Genomic DNA, 25,895 nt, shown 5'->3' with positions numbered 1-25,895 from the left:
CAGCTCCTTCCATGGTGGCAGCCCTCTGATCTTGGGGATGAGAAGGACCCTGAGTCCAACAGACCTGGGCCAGGTCACCATGAGCCTCGGTTTCCTCGGCGGCCAGCGGACAGAGGCGAGATGGTGGTGGAACTCCCTGGGCAGCTCCCTGCTCTCCCTGCTCAGAGCTTTTGCTGTAGGTCTCGTGCCGCCCTTGCCTTTAACCTTCAGGCCACTGTGCCCGGATGTGGGGGCTGCTAGTGTCCCTGTTCGCCATTGAAGAAATAGAGGCACAGAGAGGTTAGGTGTCTGGCCCACCATCACACAGCAGGTAAAGGCAGAGACGCAGAGCCCAGTACTGACCACCACACCACCCTGCCAGCCTGCAGCCAGGAAGGTGTCCCCCATTAGGACCCAAGGTCAGCTCCTGGACCTCTCTTGTGGTGTCAGGAGAGCCACAGGCCAGTGAGGGTGGCCCCGGGGATCCCTCACTCAGTGTCGTCTGCTCCCAGACTTGTTGGGCCGAGCCTGGCCAGTCCCACCTCTGGCCACCGGTCAGCCCTGCGGGAAGTGAGATGCAGGGATCTCCGCCTGTGTAGACGCTGCTACCCAGTATTGAAAGGCTTATCTGGGCTGCCCCCCAGCCGTCCCCACATACCCCCTCCCCCTCCAGCCCTCATCCCAGTCCCTGGAATCCCAGGTTTTCCTTCTTGGAATCTCTTGGCCACAGGGAACACGGCTCACACGGTCTCTTTGCCAGTTTCTGGCAAGGAAACCGAGGTTCAGAGACTGTGGGTGTCCCACGTGGTTCTCACATACACTGCACTCTCCCAGGCCCCTCTTTTAAACACTTAAATGAGGTGACATTCACATCGCATGCAATTAACTATTTCAATGCAAATAATGTGGTGGCATTTGTGCATTCACAGTCCTGTGCAACCACTCACGCCAAGTAGTTTCAAAACGTGTTCATCTCCCCAGAAGAAACCTGCCATCCTCACTAAGCTGTTACCCCTCCTTGGTATCCCCCAAGCCCCTCGCTAATGGAAGGGGAAACTGAGGCCCGGAGAGAGACTTGCCAGTGGGCGGAGCTCTGATAATAAGGAATCAGGCACCCATCTGCTGCTTCAGTCCTGGTTGGTTTTCCACCCAGCAGAGGTGACAGAGCCAGGAGGTTCTGGGAGCGCCACAGGTGTCACTGGTTCAGTCCTGGGTTGGTTTTCCACCCAGCAGAGGTGACAGAGTCAGGACCTTCTGGGACCCCATGCTTGTAGCCAGAGCCCTGCCCCGAGCTTCCCCACCAGGGGGCAGCAGAGAGCTTTCCAGAACCGGCCGCGGGGCTGGCGGGAAGCAGCAGGTCAGAGCTGCTGACAAACCTCACGTGGACGGACTCTGTGGGTTGAGTTTGGGAATTGGAGAGGAGGCCGCGTGATTGGAAACGTGAAGACAGCACGGCCTGGCTGGAGCAGCGGGAAGCACCGTCACGTTTACTGAGGACACAGACCTCCTGCCCGCTGGGCCGGGCCTGCAGCCACTCTTCTCGGGGTGGGTTCCGCAGGTCCGCGTTGCTCTCGGCCCCCGACCTGCCTCAGAGTCCAGGGCCTTGGAACTGTGCCTCCCCATCTCCACCCACCCTGGCTGGTGCCATGACAGGACTGGATCCTGGGATCCTGTTCCTCTTGGGCAGCAGAGACTGGGGGACCAGGGGAGATGATGGGTCTTCAAGCCCCACATTCAAACCCCAGCCCACCAAGCACAGTCTGGGGGTTTGGGGTGAGAGAGTTGATGTCTCTGAGCCCCAGTTTTGTCACCACTAAAATGAGGCCGACGTACTGGGGCAGAGTGCCAGCCTCAGGGCTCACAAAGGCCTGTTTCCTACTGACAATACCTCTTACTCCTAGGAACAGCTCCAACAACCACACACTAGGGAACACTCAACCCAGGTCAGCTTTTCAGAGGCACCTGAACCAGAGCGACTCCATCTTGAATGGGGGCTGGGTAAGGGAGGCTGAGACCTGCTGGGCCGCCTTCCCAGGAGGCTAGGCATTCTTCCTCACAGGATGAGATAGGAGGTTGGGACAAGATACAGCTCATAAAGACCTTGCTGATAAAGCAGGTTGCAGTCAAGTCGGCCAAAGCCCACCAAACCCAAGATGGCCATGAGTGTGACCTCTGATTGTCCTCACGGCTAATTATGTGCTAATTATAATGCATTAGCTGCTACAAGACACTCCCACCAGCGCCAAGACAGTTTACAGGTGCCATGGCAACATTTGGAGGTTGCCCTACATGGTCTCAGAAGGGAGAGCAGAAACTCTCTGTTCTGGGAATTGCCCACCCCTTTCCTGGAACACTCATGAATTGTCCAACCCTTGTTTAGTGTATGATCAAGAAATAACCATGAAAATGGGCAACCAGCAGTCTTTGGGGCCACTCTGCCTATGGAACAGCCATTCTTTTTTTCTTTTTTCTTTTTTTTTGAGATGGAGACTCGCTCTGTTGGCAGAACTGGAATGCAGTGGCGTGATCTTGGCTCACTACAACCTCCACCTCCTGGGTTCAAGCGATTCTCCTGCCTCAGCCTTCCTAGTAGCTGGGATTACAGGCACCTGCCACCACACCAGTTAATTTTTTGTATTTTAGTGGCGACAGGGTTTTGCCATGTTGGACCAGGCTGGTCTCGAACTTCTCACCTCAGGTGATCCACCTGCCTCGGCATCCCAAAGTTATAGGATTACAGGAGTGAGCCACTGAGCCTGGCCAGAGTTGCCATTCTTTTATTCCTTTTCTTTCCTAATAACTTGCTTACACTTTTTGGACTCGCCCCGAATTCTTTCTTCTGTGAGATCCAAAAAACCTCTCTTGGGGTCTGGATTGGAACCACTTTCCAGTAACAAACTTGCTTAACCTCTCAGACCCTTCATCTCTTCATCTGTAACCAAAGACAAAGCCTCCCCTGAGGTTCCAAAAGTGTGAAGAGAATGCATGGGAAACGAGGGGCACAGAGGTGGTATGCAGAACCAATATCACAGATGTCAAGCCACTGTCATATTGGAAATAATATCATGCTCTTCCCCACAAGGTATGAGGAACAATATCACAGGGGGATGTGTACCTTCTCCAGTAGTGGGAGTAGTATCATCATCTCTTCCTTTAGATGACAGGAACAATATTACAGGGTGGGTGTACACCCCATGTGTTTTTGGAAGCAATGTCATTCTCTCTTCTTCTAGGTTTTACGATTCATATCACAGGCAGGATGTACACCCCTTGTTATATTGGACGGAGTCTCATCCTCTTTCAACGTGTATCTTTAGAACAATATCCCATGCGGGTTGTATATCTCTTCAATATTGGTAGTAATACCATCTTCTCTTTTCCCGGATATAAGAAAAAATATCACAGGAGGGTGTACACGCCTTGCAATGTTGTTAGTAATATCATCTTTCCCCTGTGGTTATTAAGAACAAAATCCCAGGGTGGCTGTACGGTTCCTACTTTATTGGGAGTAATATCATTCAATCACCCCCTGGATATCAGAAACCATATCACAGAAGAGTTGTCCACCCCCTTCGAGATTGTCAGCCATGTCATCTTCTTCCCACCTGGATATTAGGAACGATACCCCGGGGTTGGGGGCGGTGTACACCCACTGCGATATCGAAAGTAAAATCAACCTCTTTCCCGCTGGATATTAGGAACAATATCACAGGTGTGTGTGCACCTTCTGGGATATTGGGAGTACTATCAGTCTCCACCCCACTGCATATTAGGAGCAACATACAGGGGGCAGGGTAGTTACACCCCCTGCGATATTGAGAGCAATATTCTTCTCTTTCCCCTGTACATTAGGAACTACATCACAGAGGTCTGTACACCTTCAGCGATATTGGGATTCATGTTATCCTCTCCCCCACTGAATGTCAAAAACAATATCACAGAAGGGTGTAAACCCCCTGCGATATGGCCAGTAACATCATCATCTCTACCTTTGGATACTAGGAACAACATCACAGAGGGTGTGACACTGCCCCGCGATATTGGGCATAGTGTTATCCTCTCTTCCCCTGGATATTAGAAACGATATCCCTGGTGGGGGGAGGCGGAGTACATTAAAAACAATATCACTGGGTGGGTGTACACCCCCTGCAATATTGGGTGTAGTAGCATCCTCTCTTCCCTAGGATATTAAGAACAGTATCACAGGAAGGGTGTACAGCCACAGTCCCTGCGTTATTGGGAACAATAGCATCTTCTCCCCCTCTCTATATAAGGAACAATAGCCCAGGGTGGGTGTACATCCCCTGCGATAATGGGCGTAATGTCATCATCTCCCAAAGTGAATATTGGGCATAGTGTCACAGGAGGGTGTACGCCTTCTTCGATATTGGGAGCAATATCATCCTCTCCCGACAGGATTGTAGGCAAAATATCAAAGGGGTTTTACAACTTGTGCGATATGGGCAGTAATATCATCCTCTCCCCACCTCGATGTTAGGAACCATATCACAGGCGGCTGTACACTTCTTGTGATATTGGGAGTCACATCATCCTCTTCCATCATGGATATTAAGAACAATATTATAAAGTAGGTGTACACCCCCTACGATATTGAGAGAAATATTATGCTCTCCCCTTCGGGATATTAGAACAATATTGCAGGAGGTGTGTACAACCCCTGCAATATTGGGAATCATATCATCCTCTCCTCTGAATATAAGAAACAAATTAAAAGGAGGATGTACACCCCCTCTGATACTGGGAGTCATATCATTTTCTCTCCCTCTGGATATTCGGAACAATATCACAGTGGGTGTGTACACCTCCTGTGATACTGCCACTAGTATCATCGTCTCCATCCCAGGATATAGGGAACAATATCACAAGGGGGTGTACACCCCTTGCAATATTGGGAGTAACGTCTTCCTCTACCCCGCTGGCTATTGGGAACAATGTCACAGAAGAAGTGTACACCCCCTGCTCTATTGGGGGTATTGGGGGTGATATCCACTCCATCCCTGGATATTAGGAACAATATCACTAGGCAGTGTACACCTCCTGCAATATTGAGACTAATTCTCTCGCTCCCTGGATATTAGGAATCATATCACAAGGGTGGTGTACACCCACTGCGAAATCGGAAGAAATAGCATCCTCTCCACCTTTGGATGTTAGGGACAATATCACGGGGGAGGTCTACACGCCCTGCGATATTGGGAGTCATATCATCCTCTCCCACCCAGGATATAAGAAACAAGATGACCGAGGGGATATACACCCACTGCGATAGTTTCAATATCGTCCTCTCCCCACCAGATATCAGGAACAAGTCTATTATTAATATTAATAAGTATAAAAATTAAAAATCATCGATATTAATAATCACAAAAAGATAGTAAAAATAATACTGGTTAAAAATGTTAATGATTAGTATTAATAATATTAATATCACTATTAATAATAAATTAATACTAATAACACTATTAATAATAAAATAATGATATCAGCAATTAATGCTGCTTAAGTCAATACTAAGAGATGTTGGTAATAAAATAATGATTCATATTAAGAACTAATATTGTTAAATGACATTAATATTAATTTTAAGTGTGCATAATCATATATGTAAAATAATTATCCAAAATTAATAATGGTATCCTATTAATAGTGTCATTGATAATTAAAATCGATCATTGATGTTTAATAATTAATCATATTATTACTCCTAATATTGCAAGGAGTGTACACCTACCTGTGATGTCATTCCTAATATCCAGGGATGGAGAGCATAGTATTAGTTTTAATATCGTAGTAGGTGTACACTCATGGTGTGACACTGATCGTAATATCTAGGGGGATAGAGTATGACATGACTCTCAACATAGCAACGAATGGATATTAGGGATATCCCCCTAATATCTAGGGGGATAGAGTATGACATGACTCTCAACATAGCAACGAATACCATCTGGTGATATTGCTCCTAATATTCACGGAAGAAGTATATGATATTACTCCCAATATCGCAAGGATGGTACAGCTCTTCTATGATATTGTTCCTAGTATCCAGAGGGGGAGAGGATGATAATAATTCCAGTATCGCAGGCTGTGTTCACCCCCCCCGTGATATTGTTATTAATATCCTGGAAGGGAGAGGATGATATGACTCCCCATAGAGCAGGAGGCGGATACCCAGCCTGGGATATTGTTCCTAATATCCATGGAAGGGAGAGACTGATATTACTCCCAATATGGCAGGGGGTCAACATCCACCCTGTGATATTCTTCTTAATATCTCAAGGTCGAGAGGTTGATATTATTCCCAGTATCGCAGACACTGTACACCCCCGTGTGATACTCTTCCCGATATCCGGAAGGGGAGAAGATGGTATTAATCCCCATATCTCAGCAGGTGAACACCCACTCTGTGATACCTTTCCTAATATGCAAGGGGAGAGAGGATAATTTCATTCCCAATATTGCAAAAGATGGGACAATATCATGCTCCCCCCGTGATATTGTCCTTAATATTCCAAGGCACAGAAAACGATGTTACTCCCAATATCACAGAAAGTGTACACCCCCCAGTGATGTTTCTCCCATGATCCAGGAGGGCAGAGGATGATATTACTTTCAATATCGCAGGGGGTGTACACGCCCCCGGTGACACTGTTCCTAATTTCCACCTGGGAGAGGATGATATTACTCAGAATATCGCAGGGGTTATAAACACTCCTTTGATATTGTTCCTAATATCCAGGTGGGGAGACGATGATATGCCTCCCTGTATTGCAGAGGGTGTACACCCGTCTTTGATACAGTTCGTAATGTCTAGAGGGGGAGATGATATTACTCACAAAATCGTAAACACGCTGTGTGTCCATGATAGATCCAAATATCCAGGCAGAGATATGACACCTCAAGTCGCCGGGAGTGTCTAACCTGGCTGTCACATTGTTTCCTATACACAGGGAGGAGAGGATGATTTCGCGATCAATATCCAGGAAGTCAACACGCCGCCTGTGACATGCACCGTAATATTCACGTTGGGAGAGGATGATACTACTGTCAATAAGAAAGGGGTTGTCCAACTCGCCTGAGATATTTTTCTTACTATCCAGAAGAAGAGAGAATAGTAAAACTCCCAATAGTTCTGGTGGTGTCCTCCACCATGTGATATTGCTCTCAAGAGCAAAAGGGAGAGAAGATAATATTATTCATTGTACTGCAGGGAGTGTACACCAAACAGTGAAATCTCGCCACCCCCCACGAGGTAGGGACCAATAGCCACCCCCTCTCCCCACCTTGGCTATTGGGAGCCACCTCGCAGGGGGTGAGCCACCCCCCGCGAGGTGGGGACCAAAAGTCACCCCCTCTCCCCACCTTGGCTATTGGGAGCCGGTGGACTCACAGCCAGTTTACGATATTGTGAATAGTATCATCTCCCCATCCGAAATTATGCACTCTTTCACACATGGGTGTGCACCCTCAGTGTATTGCTCAAGGAGCAATAATATAATCAATTATTAAGTATCAATGATCGATTTTAATAATTACCAATAATACTAGCAATTAATAATTTACATTAATTATGGATAATTTTAAATAGGTAATGTTGTACACCAAAAATTAATTTTAATATTAATATCATTTATTAATATTATTATATCATTTATTATTTTATTGCCAGCATCGCTTAGTATTGATTTAAGTAACAATGTTGATATCATTATTTCATTATTAATGTTATTATTAGTTATTAATACTAATTGGTAACATGTTATCCAGTATTAGTATTTCATATCTTTATTGTCATTAATATCAATGATTACTATTTTTATTATATTTATTAATATTAATAATTAATAGACTTGTTCCTGATATCTGGCGGGAAGAAGATATTACTCCCAATAGTGCAGAAAGTGTACACTCCTCTACGATGTTATTCCTAACAGGGGGTAGAGGATGACATTATTGAAACTACCACAGTGTGTGTACATCCCTTCAGTCAACTTGTTCCTTCTATCCAGGGTGCGAGAAGATATTACTCCCAATATCACAGGGGGCGTGCACCTCCACTGTGATATTTTCCCTAACATTCAAAGGTGGAGAGGATATTTCTTCCGATTTCGCAGTGGGTGTACTCCACCCCTGAGATATGGTTCCTAATATCCAGATGGCGAGAGGATGATATCAGTCTCCATATTGCAGGAGATGTACACTCCCTACTGATATTGTTCCTAATATCCAGGGACGAAGAGGACGATATCACTCCCAATAAAGCAGGGAGTGTACACCCCTTCTGTGACATTGTTCCTAATAGCCCACTGGGGAGAGGAAGATATTACCCCCAATATCGCAGGGGTGTACACCCCCTTGTGATATTGTTCCTTATATCCTGGGAGGGAGACGATGATACTAGTGGCAATATCGCAGGGGGTTTACACACCCACTGTGCTATTGTTCCGAATAACATGATATAACTCCCAATATCACAGCGGGGTACATACTCCTGTGATATTGTTTCTTATATTCAGGGGGAGAGGATGATAGTACTCCCAATATCGCAGGGGTTGTACACACCTCCTGCGATATGGTTCCTAATATCCCGAAGGGGAGAGCATAATATTACTCTCAATATCTCAGGGGGTGTACACCTCCTTTGTAATATTGTTCTTAATATCCATGATGGGAGAGGATAAGACTCCCAATATGGCAAGAAGTGTACAGCCACCTGTGATATAGTTCCTAACATCCAGGTGGGGAGAGGATGATATTACTGCCCATATCGCACCAGTTGTAAAACCCCTTCGATATTTTGCCTACGATCCTGAGGGGAGAGGATGATATTACTCCCAATATTGAAGAAGGTGTACACCCCCCTGGGACACTATGCCCAATATCCACGTTGGGAGTCGATGACATTACACCCAATATCGCAAGGGATGTACACAAACCCTGGGATATTGTTCCTTATATCTAGAGGGGGAGAAGACGCTATTACTCCCAATAACGCAGGGACTGTGGCTGTACACCCCTCCTGTGATATTGTTCTTAATATCCTAGGGAAGAGAGGATGATACTACACCCAATATCACAGGGGGCGTACGCCCACCCAGTGATGTTCTTCTTAACATACTCCACCTCCCACCACCAGGGATATCGCTCCTAATATCCAGGGGAAGAGAGGATAACCTTATGCCCAATATTGCTGGGGAGTATACACACCCTCTGTGATGTTGTTCCTAGTATCCAAAGGTAGAGATGATGATGTTACTGGCCATATCACAGGGGGTGTACACCCTTCTGTGATATTGTTTTTGACATTCAGTGGGGGAGAGGATAACATGAATCCCATATCGCTGAAGGTGCACAGACCCCTGTGATGTTGTTCCTAATGTACAGGGGAAAGAGAAGAATATTGCTCTCAATATCACAGGGGGTGTAACCACCTTGTCCACTGTATATTGTTTCTAATATGCAGCGGGGTGGAGGCTGATAGTACTCCCAATATCCCAGAAGGTGCACACACACCTGTGATCTAGTTCCTAATATCCAGCAGGAAAGAGGCTGATTTTACTTTCGATATCGCAGTGGGTGTACACCGCCCCCAACCCCGGGGTATCGTTCCTAATATCCAGGTGGGAAGAAGATGACATGGCTGACAATATCGAAGGGGCTGGACAGCTCTTCTGTGATATGGTTCCTGTTATCCAGGGGGTGAGTGGATGATATTACTCCCAATAAAGTAGGAATCATACAGCCACCCTGGGATGTTGTCCTTAATAACCACAGGGGAAAGATGATATTACTAACAACATTGCAAGGGGTGTACACCCCTCCTGTGATATTGTTTCTTATATCCGGGAAAGGAGAAGATGGTGTTACTACCAATATTGAAGAGATATACAACCCCCATGGGATATTGTTCTAAAGATACAGGTTGAAAGAGGATGAGACTCCATCCAATATAACAAGGGGTGTACACTTGTGTGTGTGCCTGTGTGCGTGTCTGCCTGTGTCTGTGTGTGCGCGCCTGTGTGTGCGTGTGCCTGTGTGTGCCTGTGCCTGTGTTGTGTATTTCCATGTGCCTGTAGTGTGTGCAGCAGCTAGTGAGTGGCAGGCTGAGCCAGGATACACCTAATCTACCCTATTCCAGGGTTCACTCTCATGTGTAGACTAAAGGGGACTGCATTTTAGAGGCAATCGGCAAGGATGCCCATTTACCCCTGCCTCTCTGCCAGCCTTCCAGACCCCATCCAGCCCAGCTTTCTCTCCCACTCCTCTGGGCACCGGGTCCAGAGCCTCCTATACAAGGAGGAGGGTGTGGCCTTGGAAAGACAGCCGCACTTGGGGAATTCTGAGGGGGCCTCCCGGTGGGAAGCTGGCCTGCACTGACAGTCATGATGAGTTCTACAGGGCTGTGCATGGGAAGGAGGTGAAGGAGGCCTCTACCCCTCGACCCCAACCATGGACTTTGGCCTCTCAGGTACTACTTGGCCCTTTCCTTCCTCCTGGGCAGGCAGAGTGGGCGGCAGGCTTGACCAAGAGAGACAAAGACCCACTTCTGGGAGGTCTGTCCCCTGGGTCCCAGGTAAGCCCCTGAGCCGTGAGCAGCGTCCCTCTGGGCCTGACACCTGGCACCTCCCTCTCTGGCTGGGACTTGGGAGGCCACAGGGAAGGCTTCTGATCACCAAGTACTGCCAGCACTGGGCGGAGGCCTCCCGGGCAGCCCCAGGTGAGGGATACGGGGCGGGGTCTTAGGGCTGCCCCAGCTCCTCATGTTGTTCTAAGGCCCCCAAGATCTCGGTCCCTGGACTGGAGCGCCCTGGCCCCTCAGCCCATAAGGAGCACTGACACGGTGCCGGTGCGATGCTGAGGAGGGGCGGGTGCCTGCTGGGCAGAGGGGTGGAGACACCCCAGGTCTGAGTCTGACAGTCCCAGCTCTCCACCCCTGCAGGGCTGGGGCCAGAGGGAGCACAGCACCTCCCCTCGAGACTGACCCGACCCAGCAAGGCCTCAGCCTGGCTGGCTGGGGCCCCGCCCCACTACTCCTGCCCTGAGCTGGGGTTTCCCTGTCTGTGAAGCAGATAGTAAGACACTGGTCCCACTCCACCCTTCCTGGGTGACGTGAAGATTCAAGGTGTCTCGGGACTCCAGGAAGGAGTTGCTCAGTGCAGGCTGGCACCCTGGGCAGGCTTCCTAGAGGAGGCACCGGGATTTGGGTTGGATCTTGCAATGTGGATTCAATGTGAGGATGATGCCATCCTCCAAAATGTCCTTCTCCCAACCCTGTTTTCTTTGTTAAATGCAACTTGACACTTGACTGTCAAGACTCAGTTTGGTGTCACCTCCTCCAGGAGGGCCCCCCTGACTACAATCCCCTTCTTTACCCAGAGGCCATCATTGCCCACTCATGTGTCAGCCTCCCTGGTTGAGACTGAGTTCTTGAGGGTGGGGCCTGGCCAGCTTGGGAGCTGGGTTGTATCTGCGAAACTTGCCGGCTCCTCTAGCTGGGTGTAGAGCTCCAGGGAGGCCACTGGGCCATTCCTAAGGAAGGCTGGAACCCAGGTCCCTGGGGTCTGGGTGGAGATCCCCACTCCAAGGAGGCCGGGAACACCCAGAGCCCTGCCCCTCCCCACCCACCTTCAGCCCTGCCCCTCCCCACTCACCTTCAGGTCATAGAAGATGATGTCACCGAGCACCAGGTACACCTTCACGTAGTAGAGGGTCTCCTCGTCGAACTCCAGCGGCGAGTTGCAGAGCTACAGGGCCTTGAGGTAGAAGTGCTCCGCCAGCGTGCCATGGCCCAGCCGGTGGTGCAGGGTGGCCAGCTGGTGGTAGGCCACGTGCTCATTCAGCCGGTCCCCTGGGGTGGAGGCCAAAGGGGCAGGTGTGAGGACGTGGCTCCCTGGGGCAGGGAGGGCACAGGCCCCTCAGGAGCAGGTATGCAGGCCCTGGGCAGCACCTGGCTTGCCTTCAGGCACCTGTGGTCACCTGGGCAGCTCTTGCCAGTCCCTTCCAGGTCCCCAGACTCACTTTCCCATCTGCAAAGCAGAACTAATAAGGCCTGCCCCTGTCTACTGCTGGGGCAGTAGATGGCCCAGCTCTGTGCCTACACATAGCCACCTGCCTTTGCTCACTGGTTTTAACCAGGGGAGCCAAAAAGCCATGCAGTCCAGGTGCTCCCGGGCACCCCGGCTCCATGCAACCCACAGATGTGACATCCGACTCCTCCTGGGTATGTCAAGATCAGAGCCCCTTACCTTGGGGAGTCACTGCGTGCCTGAGCTCCAGGTCCCCCCACAGATGCAGAAACCTACCTAGGCTGTCTCTGATGTCCTCCCCTTTTCAGGGCGAGTGCCGTGGAGCCTGCATTCAATGCATTCCCACACAGCTGCACACCTACTGTGTACTGGGCCCCAGGGCACAAGGCGCTGGGGCATGCGGACTGCCCAGGGTTCCCTGTCTCTGGAGGAGGACAGATGACCCTGGCACAGCACCAGGGGATGCCCGGCCTTAAGGGGCAGGCTGCTGGAAGGGGAACTGGGATTTCATCAGCCAGGGAGCCATGTGGTTGATGAGGGTGGAAAGGGCACAAGACAAAGGGAATGTGCCACTCAGCCTGGCACATACAGGGACCGAGATGCCTGGCATGTCTGGAAGGCAGAGGGCACACTGGGCAGCCCTTGTGTTCAGCAGCAGGAAGAGACAGAGGAAGCAGAGCTCAGTCAGGCAGGGAGCTCTGCACTGCGTGAGAGACCTCGGGCTGTGCCCCACGGCCGGATGGGGAAGCCAGCTGGCAGATCTGCCTGCCTGGACAGGAGACCAGAAATATTCAGTAGCTGTTTCAGCTCCTGCCCTGCAGACCTGGAGGCTCGGCTCTGACAAAGTGTGGGTCCTGGCATGGCGGGGGCTCAGGGGACTTACCCAGAGTGATGCTGAGTGCTAGGGCCATGTGGGCAAACTCCAAGCCCTCCTGGGGCTTCTCCAGCGTGGCCAGCAGTGCCACCGGCTTGTTGCACAGCTGCAGCTGCAGCTCTGAGTTGCGGTTGCCTGTAGTCACTGCCAGGGCCAGGACCCGGTCCTACCACACAGGCAGGTGGGGTCAGGCTTCCCGCAGCACCCACCTTGCCCAGCGCCTTCCTCAGAGCTCAAACATGTGCTTGGAGCTTCCCGCACCCCAGTTACCCCTGCACCTCCACAGAGCTCTGTGCTCTGTGATAACGCACGGTTCAGACATCCAAGTTGGGGGCTGAAGTCACCCGAGGCCCATCCAGCTACACCCGGCAGCCTCAGACCAGCCTCTCCCACCTGGGCACTGGGGGTCTCCCTAGGGGGAGCCAGCACTCCTCTCTGCTCTAAAAACACCACATTTATCTGTGCCCAGGGTTGAGCCACAGTGTGAGCTCAGAGGAAGGGAGAAGCCGTCCTTGTTTCGGGGTGCAGGCAGACTTGGGCCCTGGCCCTCGCACTGACATGCTGTGTGTCCTTTGACATGTCCCTGTGCCTCGCTGAGCCTCAGTGTCCTCATCTGGAAGATGGGGACAGAACTTCCTGCTCATGGTTGCTTGAGATCATCAGGTGCAAGGGTAGAGCCATTGTCATGGCCTTGTCCCAGGCAGGGGCACTGTCAATATCCTTCCCGGTGAGACCACTAGGAAAGGGTAGAGCCATTGTCATGTCCAGGCCCCAGGCGTTTGTCCCGGGCAGGGGCATGGTCAGTATCATTCCCGGTGAGACCACTGGGAAACGAAGCATGTGCATGGGTGGCCCTGCCTCCAGGTGGGAGGCCTCTGCCCTGCCACACCTGTGCCTCAGCCCTCCAGGTGCCCCCCTGAGGCCCACTCACATCAGCCCACAGGCCAGCTCACCTGGTAGAAGGACACGGCTTTCTCCCGCTCCCAGGCCCCATTGAAGAAGATGTCTCCAGCTGCCTCAAACGGCTCCAGCCCCAGGTTGGAGTCGCCTGTGTACAGGGCCACATTCTGTGCCACCTGAAAGGAGCAGAAGTTCCCTCAAGACCCACACCTGGCGAGGTGGCCACACCCACCTTTGCCAGCCTCCTTCCTCTCACACACTGCAGGTACACCTGAACATTTTTCAGACCTGTGCATTAGGGCTGTCCCCACCACTGGCATGAGGACAATGAACTGATGCACCTGAGTGCGAGGAGGTGACTGAGCAGCTGCAGCCCAGGAGCCCGACACCTGTGAATCCTACCACCAGGGATAGCCCTAGCCCCACCGCCCTGCATTCAAACAGTCTCCGTGGCCCCAGATTGCTGGGAGCCCATCCCCTGGCTCCTTTCTGCGTTGCCACATCCCTGCCGCAGCTCAGGGCCACACATCAACAGTGTTTGTGGGTTGGCCTGGTCCCCTCTTGGCCATGAGCTCTTGATCCCTTTCTCAGCTCAAGGAGGTATACAGCAGGTGCTCAATAATGAAGGCTTCACCAGGCTCGTGGGCTTCACAGTTTGTTACAGATCACACTGTGTTTGGGAAAGCCTCTGAAAACAGCAGCTATGATAGATTCATTTTGTAAGGAGATGTGCCACGTGTCGCTTGGAGCAAGTTCTTCTGTGTGTTAACTGAGTGGTCACATTATTTGAGCTTGTGCTGTATACCAGCAGGTTCTGGGCACTGTGAGGGGCCACGCCTCTGCCCTCAGGGAGAAGATGCTGGCCACTGGGGGAGGATGTGAGGGAACCAGTTGGACGGAGGGAAAAGGCACACAACAGGTGCTCAGCAGTGGCTTAGGAATGAGTGGATAGATGGATGAATGGATGAGCAGATGTATAGACACATGGATGGATGGATGGGTGTGTGGATAGATGAATGCTTGGATGGATGGATGGACAGATGAATGGATGGACGGGTGGGTGGGTAGATGGATGGATGGCTGGATGGATGGGTGGATGGAAGGGTGGGTGGATGGAAGGGTGGATGGATGGGTGGGTGGAATGATGTGTGTATGTCTGTATGGGTGGGTAGATAATGTATGGCTGGGTGGAGGGTAGATGATGTATGACATATGGATGGATAGATGGTGGATAGACTAATGTATGCATAAACAAATGGACAGATAGATGAATGGAGGGATGGATTAATAGGTAGATTGGTGGGTGGATGGATGAATGATGGATGGATAGATGAATGGATAAATGGATGGATGGATGGATGATGGATGGATGGAAGGATGAACAGGTGAATGGATGGATAATGGAAGGATGAATGAATGGATGGATGGAAGAACAGGTGAATGGATGGATAGACGGGTGAATGGATGGATGATAAAAGGATGTATGAATGATGGATGGATGAATGGACAGATGGATGGATGATGGATGGATGGGTGATGGAAGGATGAATGGATAAATGGATGGACAGATGATGGATGGATGGATGAACAGGTGAATGGATGGATGATGGAAGAATGGATGGATGGATGGAAGGACAGGTGAATGGATGGATAGATGGATGAATGGATGGACAGACGGGTGAATAGATAGACAATAAAAGGATGTATGAATGATGGATGGATGAATGGACAGATGGATGGATGATGGATGGATGGATGGAAGGATGAACAGGTAAATAGATGTTGGAAGGATGAATGGATGGGTGGATGGACAGAGAGTGAACAGCACAGGGGCCCTCCTGCATCCCTTGCCACTCACCTGGATGTACAGGTCCACCAGCTCGCTCTGCCACAGGATGTAGTAGATCTTCCCTGCTTGCAGCCAGGCATGCGCCTCCTTCTCTTTCTTCTGGTCAATGAAAATCCCCGGACTTTGTTTGGTGTAGTCCAGAGTGGATCTGCAGGTCCTGGAATCAGACACAGGTGTCAGAACAAGGGCTCTCATCCTCCTGGAACCAGTCTGCCTCCTCCCGTGGGTCTGGTGACAGATGAATCTGGCATGTGGGGACTGGGAACGGCCCTCTTGTGTGTGCAGTGTTCTGCCCTTCCCAGGCTGCTGGGAGGGCCAGGGTGAACACACATGGCATGGAAAAGATGAAGGACATCCTTCTGAGGGAATCGAGCATCATGCTGCCCTGTGGCAGGAGGAGTGTGCTAGTCCATCACCCCTGTCTCCCAGACATGGCCTGTGTCTTCTTCAGACACACCAGGAGCCGTTAGTGTTCAGAGGCTATCTAGGCCAATGGTTCTCAAGGTGTGCAGGCATCACAGTCACCCGGAGGCCTGTCCTTATAGCTTGCTGGCCCTGCCCCCAGAGCTTCTGGCTCCACAGACCTGGGGCAGGACCCAGAACTCCCACTTGCCACAAACTCGTAGGTGACATGGATGCTGCTCTGCTGGTCCAGGGACTACTTGAGAAGCATGGCTCTAGCACACTGGCCCATTTTCCTTCTGTGAACCTGAGGCCAAGACTGGAGCCAGTCTCCCGGGTCCCCATGGAATCTGGCTCCTTCCCTGCTCTCTCAGTAAGTCTGACACTCAAGGGGGTGCGACTGCAGCAACGTCACCGGGCTCTGTGGGTGGGGTGGCCAGGGCCATGGTTACCCCACAAGGTCAGGATGCTCAGGGGAAGCTGAGTGGGCCACATATGGGATGTGAGACCTTGAAACCCTACCCCAGGGAAGCATGTGACACAACTGGCTCTGTCTTCTGTGGGAGAGAAGCCACAGGTAGCTGCTGTGGTCACATTTAAGGGGACAGATGAAGGCCAGGAGTGAAGACTCGGGGCAGGCAGGTCAGATGACAAAAGCCACCATAGCAGGAAGAACAGCCCAGAGTGCACATACTGCCTCTGCTGGGGTTGAGATAACCTTTGACCCAACAAAGGAGGCTCAAGCTGGGACTCACCGGCCAGCAGCAGCCCTGGGACAACCCCAGGCCCACCAGCTCAAAGCATCTGATGCCAAGGAACCAAATGATCAAAAGGAGAGGGGCTGCTGGGGCCCTGGGCCAGATTCCCAGAGCCCCCCTCCCTGCCCTACCTGCCCCCACCTCCACCACTGCAAAGCCAGCCCTCACCGCTCAGTGCCCAGGGACAGGTAGAGCTGACTGATGGTCTCCAGGAGCTGCCCCCTCCAGCATCTTGTCGGCCACCTTGTGGGCCAGGGAGAGCTGGAGCTCGTGGTAGAGGACACACTGGGCCTAGCTGAGCATGACGACGCTGTAGAAGTAGCACAGCCGCTGGACGGCCCGCAGCTGGCCTGGGCAGAAGACAAAATGGAAGACATTAGTCTCCCAGCATCGAAGCGAGGCTGGCTGGGCTCGAAGGCCCCTGTGCTGTGCTTGCCTCTTTCACACCTCTGTGAGCCTGGGCCCCATAGGCGGGGAGCCTGAGCGCAGACAGGCCATGCACCCATGCCAAGGCAGACGCCGAGCACACTGTGACATGGGCACACCTTAGTGCAGATGCTCATGGTAGAGGCCGGCCTTCTTTCCAACTCCCAGGGTCGAGGTCCTGGCCAGGCTCAGCCGCTGCACCAGGCCATCTGTTTCTGCTTCACAAATCCCCTCCGGCCAGGACCAGGGCCGCCTTCAGCCTGAGCTGATGAGGCCAGGGGCACAAGTAGCCCCTGTCACACATGGAACCCTGAGAGAGCAAAGCCAAGCGTCATGTCTGCCACACACGGCATCATGTTGGGGGAATGGGGTTCCAAGCCAGCCCCTGGCATTCCCACACATGCTTCTCTCATGCAACCAGGCTCCAAACCCACAGGCTCACTGGCCTCTCCCAAGCCAGGGCACTGGGAACGGTGGAAAGCTTCTGGTTTTCTAGTGTCAGAAACATTCCGGAGATTAATACTGGAAACCAGGTACACCGAATGGACATCTGTTACACCACCCAACAACAGCTGAATACACAGTCCTCTCGAGCGCCCATGGGACATTCCCCATGACAGACCATGTGCCAGGCCACAAAACGAGCCTCAGTGAATGGAGAAGGACTGAGACCAAAGCAGAGGTCCTCTTCAGCTGTACTGGCATGAAACTGGAAATCAACAGAGAAGGAAATGTGGGAAATTCAAAAATATGTGGAAATTACACTCCTAAACAACCAGTGAGTCAAAGAGACCGTCAGGGAAACCAAAAACTAATTTGAGAAGAATGCAAACAAATGCACAGCCCGGGCCAGCACGGTGGCTCACACCTGTCATCCCAGCACTGTGGGAGGCCGAGGTGGGAGGATCGCTTGAGTCCAGGAGTTTGAGATCAGCCTGGAAAACATGGTGAAATCCCACTTCTATAAAAAAAAAAAAAAATACAAAAATTAGCCGGGTGGGTTGGTGCACATCTGTAATCCCAGCTACTCGGGAGGCTGAGGCATGAGAATGGCTTGAACCTGGGTAGAAGTTGCAGTGAGCCAAGATCACAACACTGCACCCCAGCCTGGGCAGAAGTTGCAGTGAGCCAAGATCACAACACTGCACCCCAGCCTGGGCAATAGAGCAAAACTCTGTCTTTAAAAAAAAAAAAAATAGCACAGCGTATCAAAAATTCCAAGATGCAGCTAAGGCAGTGCTGAAAGGAAAATTTATAACTGTAAATGTCTACATTCAAAGAAAGAAGAAAAATCTCAAATCAAAAACCTAACCTTCCACCTTGAGAAACTAGAAAAAGAATGAACTAAACCCAAAGCGAATAAAAGGAAGAAAATAATAAACATGAGAGTGGAAATGAGAAGTAAAAATACAGAGAATGGAAAAACAAAAGAGATAATCAACAGAACCAAAAGTGGGTTTTTTGAAAATAATAACAAAATTGACAAATCTTCACCAGACTGACCAAGAAAAGACAGGACACTAATGACTAAAATCAGAGACTGAGCACCACGGCTCACGCCTGTCATCCCAGCGCTTTGTGAGGCCGAGGTGGAAGGATCGCTGAGGCCAGCATTCACGACCAGCCTGGGGGAACATGATGAGACCGCATCTCTAATAAAAATAAATAAACAATTAAAAACCCAAGTTTCTAAAATAAGAAATGAAAGAGGAAACATTATTGCCGACCTGACAGAAATAAAAGGATTCCATGAAAACACTACGAACAATTGTACACCAACAAATCAGACCATCTAGACACAACAGCCAAACTCCTAGAAGGACACAAACTACCGAAAGTGACTCAAAAATGACCCCAAGTAAGCATGTGGGGTATCAGCCCCGCCCTCGGTCTCCTCAACCGTTCAGTACAGGGTGGGGAGACAGGGAAGCAGGATCCCCATTCCCTGGCCTGCATTTGCAAGTCTGAATCCCCCAGCACCCCGGGGAGGGCCTCGTAGGAGGAGGTGCCATAGGCTATCACCAGAGGCTACAGTGGGGGCTGGGGCGCTGGGTTCCTGGAGGGTCTCCTTCCAGTCAGAGAATGCCCCTGGGGAAGAAGCCTGGGTATGAACCCCCCACCCCTCCTTGAGCAGATGTGTGGGACCGGGGCCCCTTCACACGGTCCTTTCCAAAATCTCATCCCTCCTAGGGCCAGGAGTGGGTGCCAGGCCTGTGCTGGGAAATGGGCAGATTTGGCTCTGGTCCAGGCCACAGGAGGCACCTCTGAGTGGTCTCACTATGCCATGACAAAGTGCTGCAAGGCAGAGGGGACCCACAACAGTATCCCTTGTCTCGGCCATTTCCTGGACTCAACTATCCTCTGCGGCCTAGATTTCGGACAGCCCTGCCCACCTACTGTCCGTTTACTGCTCAGTGTGCAGTGACTGCTCGACAGCACTCCATGGCTCCCCAGTGCTCTTGGGGAAAAGGCCAAGCCACAGCCTGAGGCCCCAGGCTCTGCTTAGCTCTCCAGAAGAGCTGCTCACCATCCAGCACCCAACCCACCCACTCCCAACTCCGCACCTCCCTGCATGAGCCCTGCTCACTCACCCCCGCTCACACTCCACTCATCCCCGCTCACACTCCCACTCACTCACCCCCACTCACTCATCCCTGGTCCTTCACACAGGCTACACCACTAGCCCCTCCCCCACCACCTATACTTGACTGAATCCTCTCAACCCTCTGGTCCCAGACTAAAGAGGCTTCCCTAACCCGGGGCCAAGTGCTGCCCTGCCATCACGCCACTCACCCTTTTGTGGCTTCTCTGGCCTGAACCTCACATTCCCACGCTCAGTCCCTGCCACCCGAGGACCCCACAAGCCCCATTTGTGGGTGGGGCCTGGCACACTCTGCACAATGAGCTACTTTTGCATGAACTGCTCTGCGGCTTTCGGCAATCACCCGCCCCATGTCCTCTGTGAAGTGGGATGACAGGTGCGCATACTGCCAACATACCAAGCAGATAACACGTCCACAAGAAACGGCGTTCAGGGCCTGGCTCATGGAGGGGCCCCAAGTCCCAGCTCAGCAGAGCCTGCCTTGATCCCAGGGTTATGGCTAGGAATTCCCAGCATGCAGGACTTTCAGTGCTCAAGGCAGGGTGGTCCCTGGGCAAACCAGGAAGAGCTGGCTGCCCCAGTAGGGCACAGAGGGCCTGGCCCTGCGTGGGAACCGCCTGTCTCCAGGGCGCTTGCCAACATCCGCTGCTGGCCACAACTCAGCACTTTCAATGGTGGAAAAACCACCACTTGTTTCCGAATCACAAACCCCAGGTGTGCCCTGACCCGAGTGGCCCCAGAAGGCGCACAGGAGGGGCACTCACTCTCCACATGACCCATCTCCACGGCGACCAGAAGGGCCCACTAGTAGTAGCCCTTGCTCTGCTGGGCCGGGCCCTGGTGGGTGCAGAGGTGGCCCAGCTACAGGAGCATGTGGGTGAAGTCCTGGCCACACTCACCGCAGGGCAGCCTCGAGAACAGCTGCACGGCCCCCAGGAGGTAGTGCTGAGCAGCCGCGTGCAGGCACAGGGTCCCGAAGTTGGCCACCACCACTGCCTGGTTCCTCTGCTGGCCCAGGTCGTGAGCCGCCCGCAGGGTGCGGTAGTAGCCCTAGGCTGCCTGCCTCGTCTGGCCCGTCCTCTTCAGAGCCATGGCCACCACGTTGGCAATCACACCCTCCTGGTCCTCGCTGGCCACCACTGCATCCTGGACAGACTGCAGGATGTTCAGTGCCACGAGGCTCTGTCCATGAAGCACGTGCAGCCAGGCCAGGGCCTCCAGGTGGTCCACGATGGCACGGACTCCGGCAACAGCACTGGCTTCTACCACCTGCGTCATGAAGGTGATGGCTGGGCCATGGTAGCCATGGTGGCTGTACAGCTGGACCAGGCTGGCATGGAGAAATCCGCACAGGACCTGGCCTGTGCCCAGGGTTAGGGAGGCCAGTGCTCACCTGAGGTAGTAGGAAGTCTGGGTGGGGAGGCTGTGGGGCTGGAGGGCGTTCTGGAGCACCAGGTTCACGCTCCTCAGCAAGCCGACCAGGAAGTCCCGTGTCCTCAATGAGGCCACCTTGACATAGCTCAGCACCAGGTGGGGCAGGCACTTGCAGCTGTAGATGTCAGCCAGGAGTAGGTAGCAGTCTGAGAGCCACGCAGCCTCTGGGGCTCCCGAGTCCCTGTGCAAAAGCAGCAGCTGCTCTAGGAAGGGCAGGGCCTCCTCGGGCTGCTTGAGGTGCGGGTGGTGCCTGGCCAGCAGGAAGCAGGCCCGGGCCTCGGCCTGCAGGCTCTGGCCACCCACCGCCTGCCGCAGCGCCAGCTGCAGGAGCTCCCCCTCCGCCTCGGTGCTGCAGATGTGGCCGGGCGTCCCCAGGAGCACCTGTGTGCACTTCTCCCGGTTCTGCTTCCAGTAAATGCTGGCCAGGTTGACGTACACAGCCACCACCAGGAACAGGTCCCCGAAGCTGCCCTCCAGGGCCCCCAGTGCTTCCTCAAAGTACACCTGGGCCTGGGACAGCTTGAGCCTCCTGCTGCACAGCCGTCCCAGGAGGAAGCAGAGCCTGGCTGGGGACATGAGGAGGCCAGCTTTCTTGGCCACCCCTCGGGCCTGTGCCAGGCGCCCAGTCAGTTCCTCCTCATTGCTAAAGCTGCAGAACACGCTACTCAGCCATGGCAGCGCCACATCATAGAGGCCACGGAAGCTGGCCTTGTACCCAGGGCGTTCAGGAACAGCAGCCATGAGCTCAGGGCCTCTGGGTCCTTCCACTCATCCTCAGCTTCCAAGCAGAAGGAGGGCTCCTCGGGGTCCTGCAAGCTCATGTTGCTGGATGCTGCACAGAGACCCCAGGACGCTGGCTCCTGGGGGCAGCCTGGGCAGGTCTTGCATTGTTCCAGAACATTCTTCACCTTCGGCAGGGTCTCCTTTGGCTCCAGGCCCAGGCAAGGTGGAGGTATTTCTGCAAGTCACAAAAACACCTAGACAGATTAGAGTCCAGCAGTGAGTCCTTGGTCCACTGGGGGCAGGGTCCCCACATCCCCACCCTCTGTGTCCCTGGCCCAGCTTGCCATGAGCCCTTGAGAATTATGTGCAATGCAAACCCGGGACCTGGAGCACATAGGAACTCTGGCAGTATGGGGACAGAGAGAACACGCAGGCTCACGGCCTGACTCTCCTACAAAATCACCCTCCTGTCCTGCTTTGTCGCCCACCTGACAGCATGGTTTGAGGAGACTATGTCAGCTCAGCGATCCCTCAGAGATGCCTTTCCCTTTAGAAAGAATCAAAGCCTTCTAACTGGACCCATGTGTATGCAGCACCACAACTACAAATGTAACTTCTGTCAGCATATGGGCCCCCGGTGGGGTACCGGAATCCATGAAATCCTCAACAGCCAATCAGAGCTATTGATCAGTTCAAAAGCTGCTATGCAAAATTGGTAAAGCCACCGACAGCACAGGACGGGGTGTTGTACCCAAGTACCCAGCTCCGTGCAGGGAAATGGATCATCCCTGCAGGAAGGATGGGAAAGCTTCCAGGCCCCTGTGGCCACCTTCACCTTGGAGGGTCTGAAAACCTGAAGCCCACAGTTCCTAAAGAGTTAACAAAGGCCAGGCTGCTCAAACAGCCCACTGGGCCTGCTGGCTTTGGTGGATTCCTAGCCAAAGCCCCCTCCCAGAGGTGAGCAAAGGAGCGCATTTCCTGTTGGAAAACCTGGAATGGAAGGAGGCATTACTGGGAAGGAAAAAACCTAGATTTAAACAGACTCTCTGTTTCAAGCTCACATGTAAAAAATATTTTCAATGCAAATTGCCTCCCTATTCATCTGTAAAGCCTTGGATTAAATAAATAAATAAATAAATAAATAAATAAATATGATTTAGAGGCAAGTGTCTGACTTGACTACACTAGATTAGCTAAGAAATCTCCCCCACCCGGCAGAGGCACACAGCCCCTCCCAGCCACTACCTTGGCCTCCAGGGCAGCTGGCGAGCCAGGTGCCTTTGCTCCAGTGACTTTGGCAGAGGGTGGAACCACCCCCTCCCTGAGGCAAACCTACAACAACCTTCCCTTCCCCACTGGCTCCCCTCAGGAAGGAGCAGACCCTTCAGGGACCTCAGTTGAGGCCCCTGCAACCTAAGGCTCTGAATTCTGCTACCCGCTGAGGGCAGTGTGGCCTCCCATCTCTGAGGCAGAGCACGAGGCGAACTGCAGCTTCTGCAGGTCATGAGAAAGGACCCCACAGCTACATGTGGGCCCCAGCAGTGGAAAGGATGCCCCACCTTGGTCGGGGACCGGGCGGGGGTCAGCATGTTCACTGGAAGAAGTGTGGGACCCCACGGCTTCCAGTGCCAGAGTAGACGGGAGGTTCAGGCCCACCTCAGGTAATGTCCCCCAAGCCCCCAGCCCACACCACAGAGGGGTGACAGCCGCGTCCAATGCCCACCGTACTCAGCTCTGTCACCTCCCCCGGCGTTACCCCAAGGCCTAGCTCATAACCAGAGGAAGCCTGAGCTGCAGGCATAACCTACCTTATTCCTGTGGCTGCTCAGTCTCAGCTTCCTCTACTGAGTCTGGCAAGGGAGAAAAGAGAAGCAATGAACACCCCCAGCCAGCACCTCTGGTCTTATGTCGGGTTGAGCTGGGTGTCGGTGTTGCAGGGTGACAGCATTGCAGGGGGCAGGGGTTGAAAGTCATATCATCCTCTTCCCTCCTGGATCATGGGAACAACATCACTGGGGGGTGTACACTTTGTGTGATATTGGGAGTAACATCGTCCTCTGTGCCTTGGAATATTAAGGACAATATCACGGGGGGGCGTGTACATCTTCTGCAATATTGGGAATAATATTATCCTCTCTCCTCCTGCATAGTAGGAAAGATACCACAGAGTGGATGTTCACCTCCTGTGATATGGGGATTAATACCATCTTCTTCCCTTCCGGATATCAGGAAGAGTATCACACGGGGGTGTACAGTGTCTGCGATACTGGGAGTAATATCAGCCTCTCAGCCTTGGAATATTAAGAAGAATATCACAGGGTGGATGTTCACCCCCTGCCATATTGGGAGTAATATCAGCCTCTCCTCTCCATGGATATTGGGAACAATATCCCAGGCTGGGTGTACGCCTCCTGCTCTATGGGGAGTCATATCATCCTCTCCCTTCCAGGATATTAATAACAGTATCACAGGGCGGAACACAGTCTGCGATACTGGAATTATCATCATCCTCTCCCCCTCCAGATACTACAAACAATATCACAGAAGAGCTGTACCCTCCCTGCGATATTGGGAATAATATCATACGCTTCTTCCATGAATATTAGGAGCAATATCACCGGGTGGCTGTCCGTTCATTGCTATGTTGGGAGTCATGTCATACTCTACCCCCCTGGATATTAGGATCAGTGTCACAGGGTGAGTGCACACCTACTGCGATATTAACACTAAAATCATGGTCTCTGTCCCTGGATATTAGGAACAACATCACAGGTAGGTGTACACCCCCTGGGGTATTAGGAGCAATAATATGATTAACTAGTAAACATCAATGATTGATTTTAATAATTATCAGGCTGGTCTTGAACTCTTGACCTCACGTGATCTGCCCACCTCAGCCTCCTAAAGTTTTGGAATTACAGGCGTGAGCCACCGCACCCAGCCAACACTTCCTGACATCTCTTTTTGGACCTTAAATTTAGCATGCCCAAAACACACTTGATTCCCCCTGCTATAACCTACTCCTCTCATAGTCTTCCCGATCTCAATAACAGCATCTGAGTAATCTTCCAGTTACTCAGGCCAAAATCCTTGACATCATCCTTAAAACTTCTTTTTCTCTCTCTTGTCATTCAACCCATTTAAACTCTCCTTTCAAAATATATGCCAGACCTAACCACTTCTCACCTTTCTCATCATTTCCAACCAGGTCCAGTCCTCATCATAGCGCTCTGGGTTACTGCAATTGCCAGGCACAGTGGCTCACACCTGTAATCCCAGCACTTTGGTAGGCCAAGGCAGGTGGATCATCAGAGGTCAGGAGTTCAACACCAGCCTGGCCAACGTGGTGAAACACCTCTACTAAAAAGACAAAAAATTAGCCGAGCATGGTGGTGGGTGCCTGTAATCCCAGCTATTCGGGAAGCTGAAGCAGAAGAATCACTTGAACTCAGAAGGCAGAGGTTACAGTGAGCCGAGATCGTGCCATTGCACTCCAGCCTGGGTGACAAGAGCGAAACTCCATCTCAGAAGGTTCAAAAAAAAAACAGCCTCCCAACCCACCTCTCTTCTTCCGCCTTTCACCCTGCCCTGCATTCTACCTTCCATACTCAAACATTTCAGAAAAAAAAAAAAATATCCACAGAGAGAGAAAGAGAAAGTACAAACGGGGTGAAATGTTTGGGCAATCTGAGGGAAGAGCATATGGGAATTCTCTGTACTATTTTTGCAACTTTTCAATAAGTCTGGATTATTTTGAATTCAAGAGTTAAACAAAGAAAAAAAAAAAAAAGAAAACAACACTATCTCCCTTTGTGAATCCATCCTGTCTTTCCCTTGGCAACTTAAGGACACTCTCAACTAAGCACATCTATTTTTTCATGAACACGAAAAGAACCCTTGC

The 25,895-nt window shown here is 52.0% G+C and overlaps 1 pseudogene; it reads right to left on the bottom strand.

The window, feature by feature from the left end:
• Positions 1 to 1,174: 1,174 nt before the first annotated feature.
• Positions 1,175 to 23,844, bottom strand: LOC117088558 (annotated as a pseudogene).
• Positions 23,845 to 25,895: the final 2,051 nt, after the last annotated feature.

Source organism: Trachypithecus francoisi, unplaced genomic scaffold (genome assembly GCF_009764315.1).
Source record: "Trachypithecus francoisi isolate TF-2019V2 unplaced genomic scaffold, Tfra_2.0 Contig00770, whole genome shotgun sequence".
NCBI lineage: Eukaryota > Metazoa > Chordata > Mammalia > Primates > Cercopithecidae > Trachypithecus > Trachypithecus francoisi.
This window is presented reverse-complemented; position numbering and strand designations above follow the sequence as displayed.